The sequence below is a fragment of the Natrix helvetica genome (genome assembly GCF_964273705.1).
Source record: "Natrix helvetica genome assembly, chromosome: Z".
Classification (NCBI taxonomy): Eukaryota; Metazoa; Chordata; class Lepidosauria; order Squamata; family Natricidae; genus Natrix; species Natrix helvetica.
The window spans coordinates 135,825,828-135,851,028 of record NC_138554.1 but is presented as its reverse complement, the minus strand read 5'-3'; positions in this window follow the sequence as shown (position 1 = coordinate 135,851,028).

The following is a 25,201-nucleotide window of genomic DNA, read 5'->3' as shown; positions in this document are numbered from 1 at the left end:
AAACAAATGGCATTGATGTTTCTAGATGCACAGAAAGCATTTGACAACGTTAATTGGCAATTTATGCTACTACAACTAAAATATATAGACTTTGGGGAGAGATTAATTAATACGATTAAAGCAGAAGTGAAATCCACTTACCTTTGCTACTGGTTCGGTAGCAATGTGAGCATGTGTGTTCATGCACAGTAACTTCCACATATGCGCAGAACATCAAAAAGGTAAGGTAAGCGAACAGCGAGGAGGGAAATCTGCTGTGCCGCATGATTTATATGATAAAAGGATTATATATTTCATTTTACATGTACTAACTGCAGCCAGAGTTGTATTTGCACAACAATGGAAGAATAATGAGATCCTGACAGAGTGTAATAATTAAGAAAATATTAGAATGTGCACAAATGGATAGGCTAATGCTTACTATTAAGAACAAAGAAGAAAGTGAATATTTTTTGATATGGGACCTATTTTAACAATGGTTAGACAACCGAAACAGAAGTTGGAAATGGGGAGACATTAAAAAAGGAAATGTTAAAATGGAGATTCATTAAAGTAGATAATGTTAAATATTATTATTATTATATTATCAATGTTATTGTGATGAATACTTCTGTAAACATTTGGATTATGACTGCTTAAAAACAATTGTGCCCAGAGCAGACACTGATTAATGGAAATTGAATTTTTATATGTTATATAAATAAAATAAATAAAACTTTTTTTAAAAAGATGGAAGGATGGAGTTAGGAGGTCCAGCCAGAGTCTGTGTTGATCACGTAGATTCTAGAACTGGCCTCCAAAGACTGTTTTAACCATGCCCCATTTCTCCCGTTCATTTTCCCACAAAACTAGGCATGAGATGGTATACTATAGAAGTAAGTTGGCATTCCCTTGATCCAAGTGAGGCCCAGACAGTTTTCCCGGTGTAGGAAGTTATTACCCACCTCTCTCCTAGAAAAATGAAATATCCTGGGAAATATTGAAAAGGCAGAATATTATAGTTCCCTGGATTAGAAATGGAGGAACGTATTTTCAGGAACAGGAAACAGACTCACTCTTAATAGCCCCCATCTTTCTCAATGGGCCATTAGGGGCATGACCTAGTTTACATAATAAAGAAAGGATTAGCCTTCTACTGAAATTCACCACATGACATCTGGGAACTCAACCAAACTTGGACTCAAAACACAGCCTAGAGAGTTGCCCCTGCATGGCCCCATGGGAGTCTGACAACCAATCAGAATACAATACAATACAATACAATACAATACAATACAATAGTAGAGTTGGAAGGGACCTTGGAGGTCTTCTAGTCCAACCCCCTGCCTAGGCAGGAAACCCTACACCACTTCAGACAAATAGCTATCCAACATCTTCTTAAAGACTTCCACTGTTGGGGCATTCACAACTTCTGGAGGCAATTTCTGTTCCACTGATTAATTGTTCTAACTGTCAGGAAGTTTCTCCTCAGTTCTAAGTTGCTTCTCTCCTTGATTAGTTTCCACCCATTGCTTCTTGTTCTACCCTCAGGTGCCTTGGAGAATAGCTTGACTCCCTCTTCTTTGTGGCAGCCCCTGAGATATTGGAAGACTGCTATCATGTCTCCCCTAGTCCTTCTTTCTCTTAAGCTAAACATAGCCAGTTCCTGCAACCGTTCTTCATATGTTTTAGTCTCCAGTCCCCTAATCCTCTTTGTTGCTCTTCTCTGCACTCTTTCTAGAGTCTCCACATCTTTTTCACATCGTGACAAGATCAAGATCAAAGGCCAGAGAGGGCATAAAACCAGGGACTTTCAGCATCTCTTTTTGTTTCTCTTCTTCACCCAACATCTGGAAGCATCTGATCCCCCTTTTCTGTTCAGGAGCTCAAGCCATGTGATCCTGTCCAACATTAAACCTTCTTTCCAAGCAGCCTCCATGTTTCCAGTGTCTTTTTCCCCACTTGGAACTGAACCCAGAAGGACATTTCTTCCAACACTGGTTTGCCCCAAGCAAGAGAATAATTAAAAGACTGAGTTCACATAGTATTAATCTCAGAGGTAATTGCTGTGTTTTGTCTGCTTTGACCAGACAAAAGCATAAGGAAATTGCTGTTTCTTTTGCCCTGATCCACCAAAGTGAACTGTTGGAAGGCAAAAGTTTCCGGTCTGTTCCCACCTGGGAGTCACCACCAACGCTAAAAGAAAGTTTCGTGAAGACAGCTGCCTGGAAGTTATGAGTTTTATTGAGGAAAGAAAAAATGGGAAGGATGAGACACAGCTCTGTCATTCCCAGGTCTGCAGCACACCGTATAGAGTTTGGTTTTCCCTTTTATACAGTTTTTCTTGCTTCAGGCTATTGTGTAAATTCGGATTTTACAAAAGTTCTTTTATTCTGGATGATTGCTCTGATCTTGATTCTCTTGTCTTTGGAATTCGCTCGTCCGGTGTCTTGTCCTTGGGCTAATCCTATCATAGAACACAAGGAGGGTGTTTTCCTGTTCCAACGTTTATACAAAGGTGTCTGCTCTATGTAAATAGTCACAATGTTTGTGTTATCTTAGAATTGGATTTTGTGTTTTTGTTATTCTGACCGGTCATTGCTAGATTCGGGGTTTTCCCCAACTCTGTTACCCTTTTCCTAATCCTATTATCCCATGTTTCTTTTGTGACCCAGTGTAACCTCTTCCTGGTTTTCTCTGGCTATGGCTCCTGCCTGCATGTTTATTAATTTTTCTGTACATGCTTTCCTGGTTATTTCTGTTACCTTACTACAGAACAATGAAGGCTTTATGCTGCTAGGAGCTTAGTAACAGTTTCTACAAAATCAAACCATAATCAGTCCCCAAAATTCTACCCCAAGATAACTGAACAACAATACAGAGAGTCTTCAACTTAAGAACCATTTGTTAAGTGATTGACAATGGCACTGAAAAAATGCCCATTTTTCACACCACCTTTCTAGCATCTCCATGATCATGTGATCAGAATTCAGACACTTCGCACTCATAGTTATGACGGTCGCAGTGTCCCTGGGTCATGTGATCATCTTTTGCAATCTCCTGTCAAGCAAAATCAATGGGATAAACTGGATGTCAGAGTTCCAAATAGCATCAAAAAGTAAATCAGAATCCAAGGCAAAGTATTGCTCAAAGTTCCAATTTAATAAGAGAGCCATGTTGGCACATCTGGGAAAACCTGTATCTGAAAGCTTCCCGGTTTTCCCCACCTAGTTGAAAGTTCAAGATCTTCCCCCCCCCCACCCACCCACAAGCCCATCACATGATCCAGTCTCCCACTTCCACCCATCCAGTTCCGGTCAGGTGCAGAGATGCAAAGACAAAGGATGACCTTGGCTTTCTAGAAAGAATGTTGTTATGGCTACATAGCATCTAACTCCTTACAATTCTCCTCTCCCATTTTCCCACAATAGAAAGTGCATAGTAGAATAATAGAAACTATGGCAGGCCAAAGATCCAAAAGAAAAGATGGCTGCAAGCCTGACAGCCAGATTCACTTAACAACCATGCTACTAATTTAAATACTGCAGTGATTCACTTAAAGGCTGCGGCAAGGAAGTCCATCAAATGGGGCAAAACTCACGTAGCAATTGTCTTGCTTAGCAATGAAAATTTTGGGTTCAATTGTGGAGGACTCCTTGGACGATAATGCTGGAGGGTTTTTTGGTGGGGGGGTGGGCAGAAGAGTTGCACATGCAGTGCTTTGTGTGCTGGGGAAAATCATCCCATCTCTTTTGCTGAGGCACGAAAGCTTTTGGGAGGGTCCCTGCTACTGGCAGCAGGCAAATCTGTAAATTCAGCAAAACTTGAAATTGCTTTTTTTTTTCTCCCCCCATGCAATATTGCTTCAATAGCTCCTCGGCATTTGGCCACCCTTCCTCTAGAGCTTCATCTGATCAGCCGTAGTGCCCTGACCTTGGAGAAGCAGCAAAGGCAGCAGCCTGTGCCAAGTTGTACTGTGTCATCCCTCCTACACAGCCAAGTGAACACAAGTGAGGTGGTCATCCGTTTTATAGTCTCCACCAACTCCTAAACTCCCGGTTCTTGTATGAACTCTCCAGTGGTGGGTTCCGGATTCTGTTCCAACTGGTATGGTTGAAACAGCTCCGGCATCGTCCATGTGGATGCGCGCATGCGTCGTACTTGCCTGCGATGCTTCTGCAAGCCTCCACAACACTCCATCTGCTTGGCGGAGCGTCACGCAGGCGCTGTATGCGCCATGCGTGTGCGTGGAAGCTCCAAAAGTGTAAAGCACAGGTAAGGAGCTCAGGTGGGTGGGTGGGTCCTCCGGAGCACCATACCGGAACGGTACCCAGTGCTTGGGGCAGGATCCGCTACGCCCGTACTGGGGTATACCGGCTGCAACCCACCACCAGCTCTAGAGGTAGTCCTTGACTTACAGTTGTTTGAAATTACCACAGATCTTCCTGGTTTTCGTACAATCTGGTTCCAAAGTTCCAGGGGCCTCCCGCCTCCCGCTTCCTTGTGGCCACAGGGACTCACAACTGGCCCATATCTGTTGATGTTTGCAATGTCCCACACAGTCACGTGACCATGTTTTAAGTCTAAAATCCGCATTGACTTTGGCAAAAGCCAGCTGATAACAAAACCTCGGTTCACTTAACAGCCATTATTAAAAAGATCACAAAATTGGGTCAGTCGCATGGTAGATCTGGTTTACAGCCAATCTGTGATGGTAGACTCCATTATAGCTGTAAGTTGAGGACCAGCAATATCCCATTTTTCTCAAACAAGGGCTCCCGCTATTCCCAGTCAGAATGACCCTGGGCTGAGAAGGTTTTGTCTATCACAGAGCTGGTGAACCTTTTCGGCTCTCAGTGCACGCCGGCTGCCTGGCCAGAAACCAGAAGACTAGTTGACCAGTGCGCATGCGCATGCCGGAAACCGGAAGAGCAGTTCCCTAGTGTGCACACATGCTGGGCACATGCGCGTGTCAGGAAGCTGAGCTTCTGGTTTCCCATGTGCACCTGTGCACTGATCACCTGGTCTTCCGGTTTCTGGCCAGCTGGCCGGCGTGCATGTGCACCAGTGGTGGGTTACTGATCCCGGGGCAACCAATATGGTGCAACGGGACCAGGCGTCCACCCGCATGCATACTTACCATCCATGACGTTCCACGATGCTCCAGCTGCTCGGCGGAGCATTGCACAGGTGCCATATGCTCCGTGCGTGGAAGCCCTGATCGGCTGAAATACAGGTTACGATGGTGGACATGCAGATGGGCCCTCTGGAACACTCTACCGGAACGCTACCTGGTTTTCCCAGCACCCACCAGTACGCCCGTACCAGGGCGTACCGGTCGTATCCCACCACTGATGTGCACACCGGAACCCAGAGGTGCAACGGATGACAGCTGGCCGGTGCCCGGAGAGATGACTCTGTGTGCCACTTCCAACACATGTGCCATAGGCTCACCATCACTGGTCTATCACATCTGAAGTCAGCAGATCAGTCCTGGCTCCCACTTTTTATTACTGGATTACCTGCTTTCCAAAATCAGTCCATAGCGAAGATTCTGACCCTAAGCATAGCTAGCATGGAATAATCATTATCAAACCGTTTCAAGTTTGCTAAAGAACCATGGATGGATTCCTTCTGGCCCATTCCCACTGATTTCCTTCAAAGAAGCATTTCACGAATGTTGTGCATGTAAGTCAACGCCATCTTGACTTTTTTGACTTTTTGCAGATTTCCCAGACAGGTTTGCAGAGTTTCTAGCTGCAACTGATCTGAGCCACTTTTTAAACCCTGGCGTGCCTACTATTTTATAAACTGGTGGGGAAAATAAAAGATTTGATGCAGTTTCCTATCTTCTCATGTTGGCACCAGAGAAAACCAGGGTTGGTTTCCTTGGTTCGGTCCTGCTGGCAGAGGATTTTCGACTATATATTTTTTCCAATTCTGCTCCATTTTCCCCTCTGTTATTATCTGCAAGTGTTCTGACTGAGGCTTCCTGAGAGCATGAAGTAAACTCCTTGTACCGACAAAAAGCCCTTTTATTAATTTAATACAATACAATACAATAGCAGAGTTGGAAGGGACCTTGGAGGTCTTCTAGTCCAACCCCCTGCTTAGGCAGGAAACCCTATACCGTTCTAGACAAATGGCTATCCAACATCTTCTTAAAGACTTCCGGTGTTGGGGCATTCACAACTTCTGGAGGCAACTTCTGTTCCACTGATTAATTGTTCTAACTGTCGGGAAGTTTCTCCTCAGTTCTAAGTTGCTTCTCTCTTTGATTAGTTTCCACCCATTGCTTCTTCTTCTACCCTCACGTGCCTTGGAAAATAGTTTGACTCCCTCTTCTCAGGGCAACCCCTGAGATATTGGAACACTTCTATCATGTCTCCCCTACTCCTTCTTTCTATTAAACTAGACATACCCAGTTCCTGCAACCATTCTTCTTATGTTTTAGTCTCCAGTCCCCTAATTCTCTTTGTTGCTCTTCTCTGCACTCTTTCTAGAGTCTCCACATCTTTTCTACATCATGGTGACCAGAACTGAATGCAGTATTCCAAGTGTGGCCTTACCAAGGCATTATAAAGTGGTATTAACCCTTCACGTGATCTTGATTCTATCCCTCTGTTGATGCAGCCTAGAACTGTGTTGGCTTTTTGGGCAGCTGCTGCACACTGCTGGCTCATATTTAAATGGTTGTCCACTAGGAAAATTCACATTTACTGTGAATTCTGCTCATTCACATCCAGCAAAGTCTTTCAAGGGAGGATTTACAGTCACAGACCTTATCTGGCTTGGAAAGCTGCCAGGCCAATATCTGCAAGACTTGGCAAGGAGTCTCGGAGAGTCCCCAACCAATTAAATGAACTAATTGTCTCCTGCAAACTCCACTCCCCTTTCGTTCCTCTTTTATTTCCTCTGGGAAGGGCCATTCACCGTCCACCTGTGGCCTTACTCCCAGGTCGACCCCTGTTCTTTAGCTATTCGCTTTGTCTGGCCATTCTGTGCATGCACACACTGGGAACAGGCTCCAGCTGTTTGTCTGCCTCACTGATGTCTGACTCTGAAGGCAGCTGATAACTGGCATCAGAGCCTTCCCCAGACTCCAGGACTGGCCCATGTTCCTTCCCAATCTCCTGATCTGCCACCAGTTCCCAATCTCCTGAGTCTGCCACCAGCTCCACTGGCCGCTGGTGGGCCACAATAGCAAGGTAGAAATCCAAGCAACCCTTGGGGGCTCAGCCCCTTCTTTGATCTTCTGAAACAAAAGCTTTGTGTACAGGGTCTCACCAGCTTTCTAGTCCTCTGTGTCACTCAAGGTTAGAAATAACTTGATGCTGTTTGCATCAACACCAGGAAGGGAACAAGGGTGTTCATTTGGAGCCTCTTTTTATGAACACACAAACACAAACAAACACACACACACACACACAGGCGGTTTAAAGGAAGGAATTCTTGTTTGAAGAAGGGGGAGGATGAAATTTATGTACCCTGTCTGCCTCTCACATTTAAGGAGCATTAATTCATTGTGATAGCCAGAAGCAGCTGCTCTAATTCCACATGGGAATATTTGGATGTTTTGTTTCCCTGTGACTGTTGTGCATGGTTTTACAAGGTAAGGCTGCCAATATTTTTACATTTCAGATAGCAAGGGACAGAGATTGGATTTCCTCCCCTTTTCCAGTCCCCAGAGGTAATCAGCTCTGGAAGCTCATCGGGTGGTTTAGAAGACAAAACACAATCTCCCTACACATAGAGATAGAGTTCATATTGCCAAAAGGGGTTCCTAGAATCAGCTCAAAACTAGCTGAATTTTGTTGATGGATTTTTACCTTGTCTCACCTGAGCAGTTCTGAGTGTTTTGCAAGAGAATTTTTAAAAAAGTACATTTAATAAATATTCATAGTACAGTATACATAACAATAAGAGCTGGAAAAAAACCTTGGAGGTCTCCTATTTCAACCTCTGCTCAAGCAGGATACAATTTCGGTCAAGTATCTGTCCAATCTCTTCTTTAAAAAGTCCAGTATTGGAGCATTCACAACTTCTGGAGGCAAGTTGTTCCACTGGTTAATTGTTCTCACTGTTACAAAAATTCCTCCTCAATTCCAGTTTGTTTCTCTCTTTGATTACTTCCCTTTCATTGTTTCTTGTCATACTTTAGAGTGCTTTGGAAAATAAGTTGAACCCCTCTTATTTATGGCAGCCCCTAAAATACTGGAATCCTGTTATCATATCCGCCCTAGTCCTTGTTTCCTCTAGACGAGGGATCTGTTGCTGTCAGTGTTACTGCCAGTTTGCAACCCGCGCGCAACATGCGCTCTTCAATGTAAATTGTTCTGCGCACGCACAGTTACTTAAATCCAAAATGGCGGTGCCCAAGTGGGAGTGAGGGGACCGGTTTGGGGCCATGGCAGGCCTGGGTCACTGCCGGTTTTGTGACCCAGGGCTGAATTTCGCTACTGGTTCGCCGAACAGGGCCGAACTAGCAGCAAGCCACTCTGCTCTAGACTAGCCATACCCAGTTCCTGCAACTGTTCTTCATCTGGTTTAGTCTCCAGGACTTTAATCATCCTAGTTGCTCCTCTCTGCATTCTTTCCAAAGTCTCAACATCTTTTTTGTAATGATGTGACCAAAATGCACTACGGATAGTCCATGGCTTACCATTTGTTCGGTTAAGGTTAGGGTGAGGGTAGCTCATATGGGTGTTGATTGATAGTGAGGAGGTGTTTTGTTTTGAATAGAATAGAATAGAATAATGGAGTTGGAAGGGGCCTTGGAAGTCTTCCAGTCCAACCACCTACTTAGGCAGAATACCCAACACCACTTCAGACAAATGGTTATTCAACATCTTCTTAAAAACTTCCAGTGATGGAGCTTTCACAGCTTCTGGAGGCAAGTTGTTCCACTGATCAGTTGTTCTCACTGTCAGGAAGTTTCTCCTCAGTTCTAAGTTGCTTCTCTCCTTGATTAGTTTCCACCCATCGCTTCTTGTCCTGCCCTCAGGTGCTTTGGGGAATAGCTTGACTCCCTCTTCTCTGGGGCAACCCCTGAGATATTGGAAGACTGCTATCATGTCATCCCTAGTCCTTCTTTGCATAAGACTAGATATACACAATTCCAGCCACTGTTTCTTTTTTAATGGTATGTACATGTTGTTTATTTCTATGGGCCTATTGTGGGCTGATTTGCCTGAGTGCCAGTCTTCCAGGAATTATCTGGAATTTTTTGACTTGGCTCATTCTACAATAGTCAGAGTTTCCCAGTTCAAACTGTGGTTCAGTCTATGCATGGGTTGTGAAATTAAGGAGTTTTGGGTGTCATTTCAGAAAGTGACAGAACACAAAGAGCCTCAATGCGGGGGTTGTTGGACTCCTTCTGGAAAAAAAAGTTTGCCACTGGGTTTCAGGAGCGTCTGTTGTTTGAGGTATGAATCGTGTCAAGCCTCCTTTCCCTCAGCCCAGACATCCCAAGGGAAGCCTTTGAAATAATTGCAGAGGAATTCAGCGCATAACCCTTCCCAGCATTACTTGGGGAAAGTCATTTTCGTTTTAATTGGCAATCCTTAGAGATGGTGTCTTTTGTGTGAGATAGCAAGGTTTAAGTCAGCTTGAAAAAAATCAAAACCTTGTGCACTTATTTTCCAGCAGTCATATGCAATATATGTGGACAATGGAAGAAAGGAAAGGAAAGAGGGAGGGAGGAAGGAAGGGAGGGAGGGAGGAAGGTCTGCAAGATACCCCCCCCCCAAAAAAAGTGGTTAAATGCTGAAATAATACTGGACATGGCATAAAGGACTGAAAGCAATTCTTTAACTTTGTCCAAATTCTGAATCTTTATGGAGTTTAAAAAGAGGCGGTCTATGCATTTTATAAATAAATAAATAGTCAGCTCCATAGGCTCACCTCTACAGAATCTTGCCAAATTCCTCGCCAAACAACTCCAACCCTACGCAGAATCCATCACCTCACACGTACAAAACTCACTTCACTTCATAGAAATAATAAAGAAGCAAAACCTACAACCCAGCGACCTACTCGTGAGCTTCGATGTCATATCCCTCTTCACCCAAGTGCCTATAAAAGAAGCCTTGACAGCTATCCAGAACAAACACACACACCCCTAAACACATCCTGGACCTGACCAACCACTGCCTAACCAATACATACTTCATCCATAATGGACAAAGATACAAACAGGTAGAAGGAGCACCCATGGGATCACCCCTCTCACCTGTCATTGCAAACTTATACATGGAATATTTTGAAACTAATGCCTTAGATAAATCTGAACCCAAACCCAAACTCTGGCTTAGATATGTTGATGACACTTTCGTGATTTGGCCACACGGGAAAGAAAAACTGGACAACTTCCTCACACATCTCAACAACCTACACCCCAAAATACAATTCACCATGTAAAAAGAAGCAAACAACCAACTTCCCTTTCTGGACGTCCGAATCTACAAAAAACCCAATGGCTCCCTACCGGGGGGGAAAAAAACACATCAACCGCTACTTAAATATATATGCTGGTTTTGTTGTATTCGGGTCTGGGAGACTAGTATAGATCCATTTCAAGCTATTTAGCTCTCACCAGCTACCCATACCCTTACTGGGATTTGAACCTAGTTGATGAGAGCTAAATAGCTTGAAATGGATCTATACTAGTCTCCCTTTATTTATTTATCAGCACAAATACAACACAAATATAAAAAGGCAACATTAAAAATAAAAATATGGTTTTCTGCCTGGATGGTTTTCTGTAATGAGCCGAAGGACAGAAAGGGGGAGTAGTGAGCTTCCTCCCATATTTGGGCATACCAGGGGTTGTAACACACATACATACATACATACATACATACATACATACATACATACATACATACATACATACATACATGCATAGATTTTCACAGGTGTAGGTATGCTGGTCTTGTTGTATTCGGGTCTTTTCCCATGTAAGATTTATTTATTTATATATATATATATATATGTCTGCCAGTGGTGTTCATGCATCTGATGGGAACAAACTTTTTCCCAGGTGTGCGTGTCTCTGGGTGTGAGAGAGAGGGATGAGAAAAAATTAAAAAAAACAAAAAACCACCAAACAGCTTTCCTCCTCTTATGACCCCCAGACCCATCAACAAAGAGAACCAGTGTGCACCCTGCAGCCCCCAGCCCTGCTTTTAGATTTCCTCTCAAACACGGATGCTTTCGATTAGAACCTGACTGATTAAAAGCTGATAAAAGACACAATTAAAAGAATGGAGGCAGAGTGTACAGAATTAGCCCAGCAACCACAGTGAGGATGTTTGTTCTCAAGAAACCCTTATCAAGGAAAAGAAGCTGCTACTTGAATTCACAAGTGATGTGGGTGGATTTAGGAACCCGCCGAGTGGCTGAGGGAAGAGTTCAGGCTGCTATAAATAGCCAGGCCCCTTTAGGCAACTGATCGGCATTTGCATTTTTCTGCCTAGTCAAGTTATCGTTCAGGGAAAGGAAGCAGCCCAAATGTGGAATCTTGGGGGAAAATAATATTGGGAATTCAACAGAATGTTTTATTTCCTGGATACATCGCAGCTCTCTTTCGGTTACCCTGATCTGCCCTTTCAAATCGAGTCTCGGTCTGTCTGGAAATCTGTCTGGAAAATTGGATTTTCCTCCTGCCTCCCAAAGGTTTGGGGGGGGGAGCAGGAATGTCTTTAACGCGAGCAAATTTGAGTTTGCACTGGATTTCTGCCTCCTGATGGATAGAATTTTTTATTGGCCAAGTGTGATTGGACACACAAGGAATTTGCCTTTGGTACAGATGCTCTCAGTGTACATAAAAAGACAAGATACATTCGTCAAGAATCCTAAGGTACAACACTTAATGATAGTCATAGGGTACCAATAAGCAATCAGGAAACAATCAATATCAATATAAATCGTAAGGATACAAGCAACAAAGTTGCAGTCATAAGTGGGAGGAGATGGGGGATAGGAATGATGAGAACACTAATAGTAATAGTAGTGCAGACTTAGTAAATAGTTTGACAGTGTTGGGGGAATTAATTGTTTAGCAGAGTGATGGCATTCGGGGAAAAACTGTCCTTGTGTGTAATTGTTCTGGTGTGCAGTGCTCTAGAGCGTCGTTTTGAGGGTAGGAGTTGAAACAATTTACATCCAGGATGCGAGGGGTTTGTCAATATTTTCACAGCCCTCTTTTTGACTCATGCAGTGTACAGGTCCTCAATAGAAGTCAGGTTGGTAGTAATTGTTCTTTCTGCAGTTCTGATTATCCTCTGAAGTCTCTGTCTGTCTTGTTGGGTTGCAGAGCCAAACCAGACAGTTATGGAGGTGCAGATGAGAGACTTAGTAATTCCTTTGTAGAACTGAATTAGTAACTCCTTGGGCAGTTTGAGCTTCCTGAGTGGGTGCATATGCATGCTATAAGTCAACAGCTAATGGCTGGTAGTTGGTCAATTAAAAAGAAAGAAAGAGAAAATAATCATTTCAGTTAAACTCCCAGTCTTCATTAAAGCAGCAATGAAGTTGTGTGTGTTTTTTTTAAAATACATTATGGATGCCCTTGGCCATCCATGCATCCACTCTTAAGAATGCTTGATTTTTCTGGCCATTGCCCTGTCTCCTGCCTCCTGCCTCATCAGTTGCATCAATCATCTGTCACTCATTGTAACCTCCATTCAGGGTTCAAAAGAATCACCACCGGCTGGGAGGAGTGCGAGCCTAAGGAACCATAGCAAACAGCGCTGCGAGATTCACACTTTTTCATGTTTTCTCCAGTTTCCCAGCTGGCACAACATTCTCCACTGGCATGTTTAAAGTTTTTGTCCAACTGCTCTTTTCTCAGGGCAAGCCCAAAATTGCAAGGCAAGAATAAGATTTTTTTCCCCTCTCTTTTTAAAACAGCATCTTATTTTCTCCCTATTTTAGTACAGGTAGCCCTTGATTTATGACCACAATTGAGGCCAGAATTTCTGTAGGTAAGTTCGATAGTTGTTAAGTGAGTTTGGCCCCGTTTTATGAGCTTTCCTGCCACAGTTGCTAAGTGAATTGCTGTAGTTTGTTAAGTGAGCAAAATGGTTGTTAAGTGAATCCAGTTTCTCTGTTTTCTTTCTTTTTTCTACACTTTTGGCTTTGCCCCCTTTTTAATTTCTCCCCGCCTTCATTTCTTTATTCTGTGTTAGTTTTCGTTATTTTTCTTTTTTTTAAAAAAATAAAAGTACAGGCACTCCTCAACTTATGACTGCAATTGAGACCCAAATTTATGTTGTTAAGTCATACATTTGTTAAGTGGGTTTTGCCTCATTTTACGGCTTTTCTTGCCACATTTGCTAAGCGAATCACTGCGGTTGTTAAATTAGTAATATGGCTGTTAAGTGACTCTGTCTTCCCCCATTGACTTTGTTCCTGAGATGGTCCCAAGATGACCATCACATGACCTTGGGACCCAGCAATGGTCGTAAATATGAACTAGTTGCCAAGCATCTGAATGTAAATCATATGACACTGGGGATGCTGCAATGGTCATAGGTGTGAAAAGTGGTCATAAGTCACTTTTTTCAGTGCCGTTGTAACTTTGAATGCACACTAAATGAACTACTGTAAGTGGAGGACTACCTGTATATGAAAAAAGTTATGGTGACCTTAAATATAAGACATGATAGCAGTCTTCCAATATCTCAGGGGTTGCCACAAAGAAGAGGGAGTCAAACTATTTTCCAAGGCACCTGAGGGCAGAACAAGAAGCAATGGGTGGAAACTAATCAAGGAGAGAAGCAACTTAGAACTGAGGAGAAATTTCCTGACAGTTAGAACAATTAATCAGTGGAACAGAAGTTGCCTCCAGAAGTTGTGAATGCCCCAACACTGGAAGTCTTTAAGATGTTGGACAGCCATTTGTCTGAAACAGTATAGGGTTTCCTGCCTAGGCAGGGGGTTGGACTAGAAGACCTCCAAGGTCCCTTCCAACTCTGCTATTGTATTATTGTAAGATAAGGTAAAGGTAAAAGTTCTAGGGGGCGGTGTTCATCTCTGTTTCAAAGCCAAAGAGCCAGCGCTGTCCGAAGACATCTCGGTGGTCATGTGGCCGGCACGACTAAATGCCGAAGGTGCACGGAACGCTGTTACCTTCCTTACGACTGTTGCAGCATCCCCAAGGTCACATGATCAAAATTCAGATGCCTGGCAACTGACTCATACTTATGACGGTCACAGTGCCCCAGGGTCATGTGATCCCCTTTTGCAACCTTAGAAGAAAAGTCAATGGGAATACCAGATTCACTTAACAACCGTGTCACTAATCTAACAACTACAATGATTCGCTTAACTGTGGCAGGAAAAGTTATAAAATGAAGCAAATTCACTTAGCAAATGTTTCACTTAGAAACAGAAATTTTGGGCTCAATTATGGTTGTAAACCAAGGATTTCCTGCATCAGTAGCCAGATTTAACCACTCTGTTATAGAAAAGACAGACCATGTCATTCTAATTCAGACATGTTTAGAAATATAGGTTAATTGATTGACCATGGTTTACTTGATTTGGGGGGTCAATACTTGGAGAGTAGATAACAAATACAATCGAGATTGCTTCCAATGTAGTGCTGGATGACAATTAAGGTAGTCCTCAACTTATGACCACAACTGGAATCAGATTTTCCATTGCTAAGCAAGGCAGTTCTTTGGTTAAAGGTAAAAGTTCCCCTTGCACATATGTGCTAGTTGTTCCTGACTCTAGGGGGCAGTGCTCATCTCCGTTTCAAAGCCGAAGAATCAGCGCTGTCCGAAGACGTCTCCATGGTCATGTGGCCGGCATGACTAAATGCCGAAAGTGCATGGAACGCTGTTACCTTCCCACCAAAGGTGGTTCCTATTTTTCTACTTGCATTTTTAAGTGCTTTCGAACTGCTAGGTTGGCAGAAGCTGGGAGAAGTAACAGGAGCTCACCCCATTACGTGGCGCTAGGGATTCGAACTGCCGACCTTTCTGATCAACAAGTTCAGCGTCTTAGCCACTAAGCCACCGCGTCCCTATAAATATAAGATAGGCAAGTATTTTCGTTGCTGTTTCTCTCACCAGCTCCAACTGCTGGGGCCTGAGGCAGGGAAAATAGCCTTTGTAATATATTTATAATGAAGGGACCTTGCATCTTTGGGCATCTTTTTTTTACCAAATGCAATTCTTTAAACGCTGTTCTTGTCCCTTGCATTAGAGATCACATCCAATAATCCCCCACTAGTTTGCTGGCTCAGGATTATGGAGTTTTACAATCCTCCAAAAGGCAAGATTGGGGAATATCCTGAGAAAAGATCTTCTCCACATTGTTGAAAATGTGAAGACGTGGTGATTTTGCTGGCTGGTTTTCAAGAAAATTGTAAAAAACTACTGAACAATTTTTCCCCCCAATTAACTCTCCCATTGGCTGGAGAGGAGGTTTCCAAGATTTATAAACTTGCCACACGAGGCATAGATTATTTTTCTTCCCTTTATTTTCATTGGTAGATTTACAATTGCAAAATATTGGAAAAGTAATACACCTATTTCTTTGAATCGATAGTGTTTAAAAATGGGATGGAACAGCTTTGATAAAAAATTAGCATGACTGTAAAAAAAGTCTTGAGGACTTCTCTGTTAAAGAGTCTTTTATTTGAATGCGGATTCCATTTTCTAAGCCACCTTCATTAATATTTCTTAAAGCTATAGGACAGTGATGGCTAACTTTTTTGCCGCTGATTGTCAAAAGCGCCCATGCGCACATCCCTAATGCAATGTATGCCTGACCTCCTGCACCCACCGCACATGTGTGTACAAATCCCCTGCCCCTACGCATGCTCATGTGACCCCTCTGTGTGCGATGCCCCAGGGCCCCCATGCATGCACGCACATCTCCCACATGCACTCTTCCACCCGCACATACGTCACAGAGACCCCAAAACCAACTGGCCGGTGGGAGGCGCACACGCATTCATGGCATAGCTGAGCTGGGGTGACAGCTTGCATAACTGCAGAGAAGAGCACCATAGGTTTGCCATCACGGACATAGGAAGTCCTCAACTTACAATCTTTCCTTTGGAAACCATTTGAAATTATAATGGCACTGAAAATTATGGTTTACTGCCAGTCCTCACACTTATGACGGTTGCAGCATTCATCACGGTTATGTGATCAGCAGTTTGGGATCTTGGCAACAGATTCGTATTTATGATGGTTGCAGTGTCCCAGGGTTATATGGTTTCCCCTTGCGACTTTCCTAGCTGGCTTCCAGCAAGCAAAATAGTGGAGGAAGCAAGATTTACTTAACAACCAAGGTGTTATTTTGGCACTTACACACATGGCTTAGCAATGGACATTTTTAGTCCCAACGGTGGTCGTAAATTGAGAACTGTGCTCTGGGTAGAAATACTAAACATGGGATGTTAAACATTTTGGTATTTCTCTTAAGATCATCCATACTTGCTCAGAAGGTATTTATTTACAGTTATCTTGCTCTTTCTTCCTTGAGTAAACTGATTTTTTTAAAAACTTTTGGTATTTCTTTCATGAAAAGATTTCACCAAAATACATAACTATATTCAAGTCTGGATGAAAAAGTCAAAAAATCTAACCCTGCTTAACTCTGACATCCCAAATTGTACAGATACTCCTTGATTTACGACCATAATTGAGCCCCAAAGTTTGTGCTGCTAAGTGAGACATAAATGACTGGTGAGGAAAGTCATAAAATGGGGCAAAACTCTCCAATAACTATCTTGCTTAGCGTCTATGGAGATTCTCAGTCAACCAGGTTATGGTTGTCCCCAAAGTGCTTTTCCAAGAGGCAACTGGGCTTCCTTTGTTCTTCTTTGAAGACGTTTACATTTTGCTTCTCATCCAGCTCTTCAGAACAGAAGTTTCTTTTAAGAGAAGTGAAACATCTTCAAAGAGAAAACAGAAAGTCCAGATGCCTCTTGTCTTGCATGGCAATTTTTGGCTCAGTTTTGACCGTAAGTTGAGGAATACCTGTATTATCGTATTGAAGCAACATAAAAATTTTAAAAAAAATAAAAACAGAAAAACCCCTCTCCCTAAGAAACAATATAATTACAAAAACAAATGAACCAAATATAGTTCCTTTTCTTCAAGTTTCCCATGCTCCACCTTCCTCTGGATTTCAATTATTTTCTCCAATGGAGACCAGTTCAGCCCCTGATAACAAATGCGATTAGCATGGTGTTTGTCCAGCAATGTGTAGGAGGCCAACAATATGAAGTCGGAGGGCTTGTGAGAATTTGGGGCTGAACCTGACATTTGTATGGTGCAAACATAAATCAAGAGAATTTGGGACCAGGAAAAGTTCTCAACTCCCACAGTCCAGAGCCAAAGTGGCTGGCCAGCATCTAACTGTTCCCACTGCAGCTTCCTTTTCCTGCCTTGACATTCAATAAAGAATTTCCTTTGCTCTGAAAAAGAACACCCCATCCCAAATATTTCACTTGCTGGTGGTTTCCCACTAAGCCACAGATGCTCAAGGTTGCTGAGGTTATTCTAACGGGTGGGAAAATCACGTCTGTGTCACATCTGGGTCTCTGTGGGCAATTGTGCAGCTCAAGCCATACTCAGCTTATGGACACAACTGAGCTCAAAATTTCTGTGGCTAAGCAAGACAGTTGTTAAATGAATTTTGCTCCAATTTATGGCTTTTCCTTCAGGCAGTTGTTAAGATACTGTATTTTTCGGAGTATAAGATGCAACTCCCCCCCCCCCAAAAAAAAGAGTGTGGAAATGTTGATGTGTCTTGTACACCGAATACAGCCATTTTTGGCCTCCTGAAGCCCTACCCCTGCATCCCATTTTTGCAAAAAACAGAGACACTTTTCGCAAAAATGGAAGCATTTTTCGCAAAAACGGAGGTGTTTTTTGCCTTCCCCCAGCCCTGCTGAAGCCTGCAGAGTGCTCCTGGGGGCTGGGGAGGAGAAAAACTTTTTTTCCCTACTTACCTCTTTGAAATCTTGGTGCATCTTATACACCAGTGCGTCTTATAGTCCAAAAAATATGGTATGTTAACTTCCTCCCACAGTTAAGACCGAATCACTGCAATCGTTTCTGAGCTTCTGAATGGTGACCATGGAGATGCCAGAGTGATTGTGTTATAAACGGTTATGTCACTATTTTCAGTGCCAATGTAACTTTGAGTGGTCACCAAGTGAATGATTGTAAGCCCAGGACTACCTGTGCAGGATCCTAAAAGGATGTTTGTGGTTATTGCATTTCAGCAACACCATTTGGTACAGCAATTAGCAATTAGACTTATATGCTGCTTTATAATGCTTTACAACCCTTTCTAAGCAACTTACATAGTCAGCCTATTGCCCCCCAACAGTCTAGGTCCTCATTTTATTCACCTTGGAAGGATGGGAGGCTGAGTCAACCTTGAGCCTGGTGACATTTGAACTGCCAAATTGCAGGCAGATGGCAGTCAGCAGAAGTAGCCTGCAGTACTGCACTCTAACCACTGTGCCTCTGTGGCGTATGTCCCAAAGTTGCTTTTTCAAGAGGCAACTGGACTTTCTGATTTTTCTTTGAAGACATTTTGCTTCTCATCCAAGAAGCTTCTTCAGCTCTGAAGAGCTGAATGAGAAGCGAAACACCTTCAAAGAAAAACCAGAAAGTCCAGATGCCTCCCGAAAAAAGCATCTTTGGGACAACCATGACCTGGATGACTGAGAATCTCCATTGACGTCATTTGCTGTGGTATTACTTGATGGTGGGTAGCCTGAAAACCTCAGCGTTCCTTTAAAATAGCAAGGAAAGAGACAGCTCAAAAATAAGGAAAATGAAACAAAATAAAATGAAAATAAAGAAGGGAATTGTAGGCTATGAGATAAAGCAGAATCTAAATGCAATCTATAAAAGATGGCAATTCACACAGTCAGCAGTTTTGTTCTACTGTCTTTCTCAATTGACACTCCAACGAAGTCAGCAAAGAAAGCTGGATTTGCTTAATGACTGTGGCCACAAGGTTGTAAAATTGGGCATGAACTCATTTAATAACTGCCATCTTAGCAACAGATATTGGGATCCCCATTGGGGTTTGTAAGTCGTGTTCCATCAGCCTTACAAATTTGAATAATAAAGAAATTGGTCAATCTGACCTCCGGGGAAATGTACCCAGGACAGTGCGAGAATTTGTTGTCGGTCACCTTTTCTTGGTGCAGTTTAGAAGGTTGCAAACCGAGGATTACTTGTAAACCTAATTTAGGGCTGCCTGTAAACCTAATTTGAGTCACATCCAGGGGTTTAGAAGAAGCAGTGGAGAGTTGGCTGCTGTTAACCCTCCCTGCAGTTCTCTTGCAGTCTCCAGAAATTGGCTCCCTGCTCAATTCGATGATAGGCTTTCATGAAAATAGTACAGGCTGGGCTGATTATTTGCAAGGAATATTTGCAATTTTGAATATTTGCAAGGTTGTAGATTTTTTCCAAGAATCAGTATTTTTAAAAAACCTGAAAGTGAGGAACCAGATTTCTGATGAATCCAATAAATCATAAAAAGCCAAAAGTAGGAAGGGGGATCACTATTATTTATCAACAAGAGAACTTTTGGTCCTTGCACTTATGACCATTGCAGGGTCCTCGTGGTCATGTGATCAGAATTAAATGGTTGCAGCATTCTGGGTCACATGATTGCCATTTATGACCTACCCAGCTGGCTCCCCACAAACAAAATCAATGGGGGAAGCTAGATTCACTTAGAAACGATGTTACTAACAGCAATTGCAATTAGACATATATTGCTTCCCAGTGCTTTACAGCCCTCTCTAAGCAGTTTACAGAGTCAGTGTATTGCCCCCAACAATCTGGGCCCTCATTTTTCTGATCTGCAAAAGATGGAAGGCTGAGTAAACCTTGAGCCAGCCAGGATCGAACTGCTGGCAGTGGGATGAGTCAGCCTGCAATACTGCATTCTCACCACTGTGCCATCACGGCTCCTACCATGTGATTTACTTATTAACCGTGCCTTATTCGCTTAATAAGCACAACAAAAAAGATTGCAAAACTGGCATGACTCCCTGAACGACTTCCCCAGTGATTGAAGTTCAGTCCCACTTACGGTTGTAAAGTGTGGACAACCTGTAAGGCCACCATTTCATGGAATTCAATTACTGTGTGAATTCAAGAGCTATTATCTGTAGCTACAGCTGCCATCGTAGCTCCCACCACATATCTCTGCAATGGACCTACCATATTTTTTGGAGTATAAGACACACCAGAGTATAAGACGCACCAAGATTTTGAAGAGGCAAATTTTTAAAAAACGTTTTTGCACTCTGCAGACCTCCCCAAAACAGCCCGTTTTTTGCTAAAACGGGCCCGTTTTTTTGTCAAAAAAAGAGGGGGGCATGCGTAGCCTTTAGGAAGCTTATAGAGTGCTTCTGGGGAATGGGGGGCCAAATCGAGCAAAAAATGGCTGGTTTTTTACTCAGTTTTGCCCTCCCCAGCCCCCTGCAACACTCTGGGAGCCTCCTAAAGGCTATGCACATCAATTTTTGCAAAGTGGGTGGGGTTTCGGGAGGCCAAAAATGCTGTATTCAGTGTATAAGACACACCCAGATTTTCACCCTCTTTTTTGGGGGGGGAAAGGTGTGCTTTATACTCTGAAAAATACGGTATATTCCATGTGCATCTGTTGCCCCCCCCCCCTCCAAAATCCCATTTTGAGATTTAATGCCAGATCTCTGGCCAGTTCTGAAGTTCTTTACAGGTAGTCCTCAACTTATATCCACTCATTTAATATATGTTTGAAGTTACAACAGCATTACATAAACTGACTTAGGGCTGTTTTTCCACATGATTGTTGCACCATTCCATCAGTCACGTAATCAAAATGCAGGCGTTTGGCAACTGGCATGTACTTATGACGGTTGTACTGTCCCAGGGTCATGTGATCCCCATCCGTGAGCTTCCCAACTGGTTTCCGACAAGCAAAGCCAATGGGAGAAACCAGATTCGCTTCATGATCTCACGCTTCACTTAAGAACTGCGGTGATTCGCTGAACAAGTGCAGCAGAAAAGGTTGTAAAACGGGACAAAACTCCCTTAAGAACTGCCTTGCTTAGCAGTGGGAATTGTGGTCCTAAGTCGAGGACTACCTGAAGTCAAAAGGGCAAAGCCATTTCTTGACAAGGGAGAATGGTGCGTAACCATCAGAGACACCGCAACAGGAAACAGCTGCAAAAAAATGCAGAGAGCTGCATTTTAGCACCGATCATAAACAAAACAAGAATTAGTTCCCTCCCCTCTCTTTGGTACCAATGTTAAAGAACTGAGACATGATTACCACCCATCCAACAACCCCACAAAAAATTGCACACTTTTAAATCAAGGCTGCTGAATTCCAGTGTCGGAGCTTAAAAAAGTAAAAAACTATTGTATTGTATTGACAAAAAGTAAAAAAGTAAAAAACGTAAAGTAAAAAGTAAAAAACTATTGTATTGTATTGTAAGTAAAAAACTATTGTATTGTATTGTATTGACAAAAAGTAAAAAAGTAAAAAACTATTGTATTGTATTGTACTGACAAAAGGAAGCGATAGGTTGCGGAGGGAGGGGGGGAATCTTTCCTTATCTCTTGATCAGTGGCATCTGCCTCTCTATTGCCTTTGAAACCTTAAGCAAACAGTTGCATTCCCAAGTGACGTAGTTGCGAAGTTGATTTTTAGCAGTGGCTCCACTTGTATGCATAACAAACACGCTTATACTTTCAAACCAAGGGCCCTTTCTGTCAACGCAGCAATTGTGTTGAGGAAGCCAGCTGGGAATTCTGGGAGTTAAAGTCCATATCTCTTAAAGTTGTTGAGTTTGGGCTAACGGCATTATTATGCTTTAGTTCTGGATGATATGGCTTATTGCCCAAATCATATTCAAAATTATTTTATGGTAATATTATTGCACAAGTAGCATTTATTAATAACAACTTTGAAGGTTACTATTACATATCTGGCAAGATGAGCAACATGTGCATTTAATAATAAAGTAAACATGTGTAATGTTGAATATTATTACATAGTCAAGAAATTGTGGTTTCAAGGATTGAGAGTTTATAATCGGAAATAGGAATTTCACAATGCTGGGTTGCTCCCGGTTTGGCCCGGTTCAGCTGAACCAGTAGTGGTATTTTGGCCTGGGTCACAGAACCGGCAGTGACCCAGGCTGGCCACGCCCCCAAACCGCTTCCCCAGTCACAGCTACCATTGCCGGCATGTTGTTTAGTATTGCTCGCACATGTGCAGTCACTTTAAATTGTTCTGCGCATGCCTGAAAAACAATTTACATTGAACTGTTGGAAGAACTGTCCTTCTGGGTTCAGTTCCAAGTGGGGGAAAAGACGCTGGTAACGTGGAGGCTGCTTGTAAAGATGATTTTAATGGTGGACAGGATCACACGGCTTGAGTTCCTGAATAGAAAAAGGGGATCACGTGCTTCCAGAGGTTGGGTAAAGAAGAAAGAAGACAGAAGAGGGGGCTTGCTGGGTTTTTTATACTCTGTTGTCAGACTCCCAGGGGCCGGGTGATGGTGTCTTAGCTAAGTTTGCAGGTTGCGTGTCTTTTGAGTCCCAAGCTTGGTTGAGTTCCAGATGCCATGTGGTGAGTTTCTGTGGAAGGCTAATCCTACCTTTGTTATGTAGAGTAGACTAGCTCAGGGCCCCTAATGGCCCATTGAGAAAGGTGGGGGCTATTAAGAGTGAGTCTGTTTCCTGCCTAAAACATGTTGCTCCTTTTCTTATCCAGGGAAATATAATATTCTGCCTTTTCAATATTTCCCAGGATATTTCGCTTTTCTGGGAGAGGGGTGGGTGCTAACTTCCTATAGAACTGCACACACACACACACACACACACAGAGTGTGCATGAAGCAAACCAGTAGTAAAACCGGGAGCAACCCATCTCTGATCTGGTTTTATTGTATCTGGGATTTTTAAACCCACTCCCTCGCGTCTTTGTTCATCATTTTTCCTTATTGTAATGAATTAATTATTAATGGTTTGGGCAAAATGATGAAGGATGTGATAAGTACATAATTCTCTCATGGTGTATTTCATTTTCATTCCAAGAAGTTGAAAAGAAAGAATATTCAGTGTAATTCCTGGCTGTTAATTACTGAAAAGCTGCTTCACTGTGACTAGTCCTTTGCGCTTCTCCTGAATTTGCTGAATTTTATTATCTTTGTAAACTAATTAACAGAAGCCTGTCAGCCTTAGCGAGACTTTTCTTTTAATGAAGCCTGTCAGATATAGGAGGTCCTCAACATACAACCATTCATTTAGTGACTATTTGAATACAGAATAGAATACAGAATAACAGAGTTGGAAGGGACCTTGGAGGTCTTCTAGTCCAACCCCCTGCCTAGGCAGGAAACCCTATACCGTTTCAGACAAATAACTATCCAACATCTTAAAAAACTTCCAGTGATGGAGCATTTATAACTTCTGGAGGCAACTTCTGTTCCACTGATTAATTGTTCAACTGTCAGGAAATTCATCCTTAGTTCTAAGTTGCTTCTCTCCTTGATTAGTTTCCACCCATTGCTTCTTGTTCTACCCTCAGGTGCCTTGGAGAATAGTTTGACTCCCTCTTCTTTGGGGCAGCCCCTGAGATATTGGAAGACTGCTATCAGGTCATCCCTGGTGTTTGAAGTTACAGCATCACTTTCAAAAGGTAGCTTACAACCAGTCCTCATACTTATGGCCATCACACCATCCCCACAATCATGTGATCAACATTTGAGTGCTTAGCATGAACATACAACAGTTGCACTGTCCTGCAGTGTTATATGATTGCCATCTACAACTTTCCTAGCTTGCTTCTGAAAAGCAAAGTCATTGCGCGCGCACTGAACCGACAGTATTGCTGGCAGCAACCCACCTCTGTCGTAAGTCAAGGAGTACTTGTATGCTGCCTTGTTGGGTAGATGTAATTTTCCCTGTCTGTTTGAAATAACAGCTTCTGCCAACATTGGCAGAATGGAATTTTAATTTAAGGTTACATTTAAGGGGAATTTTAATTTAAGGTTTTACCCTTAGGCAGGAAAAAATCAAAGATGTAAGTATGGGATAGGCGAAACCTGTCTCAAGAGCAGTCACTGTGAGAAGGACCTTGGAGTCCGAGTGGACGATCCCTTAAACATGAGTAAGCTGTTTGCGGCGGCAGCCCCAAAAGCTGATTATAATCCTTGATTGTAAAAACAGAGTTCACCTCCACTTGCCTGAAATTGTACAGGGTCTCCTGCTTGAGCAAGGGGTTGGACTAGAAGACCTCCAAGATCCCTTCCCACTCTATTCCGATTGAAGTATTAGTTAAATTCTGGGAGCTGAAGTCCACCTGTCTTAAAAGTTGCCAAATTTGAGAACCACTGCACTAGCGTGACGGAAGAAGAACAAGGAAAAGAGGAGGCCAAGGAGGGCAGAGTAGCAAAGGTTAACCACAAATGCTTTCTGGAAATGTTTGGGGATCAAGTTAATTTGCAAGACCTCTCAATTACTCATTTCAGTTTCTGGCAAGTACCAGAGCTAAAAATAAGTAACTTGACCTTCCACAGGAAGTTATGGCAGAGAAATGCAAAAGAGCGTTCCAGCCAAGTTGGTAGAAACTCAGCTTCAAAACTGTGTATGTCCCACCGGCCTCTTTTTTTGATAGTTCTGCAGAGAAATGGGCAGCCTTGAGCTTTGAGGACATTTAAAAGGCAAATTAATGGACTTCAACACTCTTGTTGATTCTCCCAAAGGAGAAGTCAATCAACTTGTTAGATATTAGCATATATCGAGGCAAGTCTCCTCTCTGGTCCGCTGCTACAGCGGGAAACAGGTATCGTTCTGATTGGTCGAGGGGCGTACCCGATCCCTATAAAAGGGGAACCCTCCGACCACATAGCAAGCTGGATCACTACTACTATTAATAAAGAGCTGATAAGTCACTTCGTGTCCGCAGTCTGTCTCTCGTTGCCCAGATCTAACACAACTGGTGTGCAAAAAACCAAGAAATACAACTGGGCTGGAGTTGGAAGCCATTTGGGATCCCAGATACAGGTGTAAGGAAGAAGAGATCAACTATAAAACATCAGTTCTCCCAGGTCAGAAGTAGTTGTGGCTTATGGATCCAGACGATCTGACCCTTCGTTGGTATTGTAGTGGCAGTCCTAGACTTTCATTCGTTTAGTGACCATTCCAAGTTACAAAAGCACTGAAAA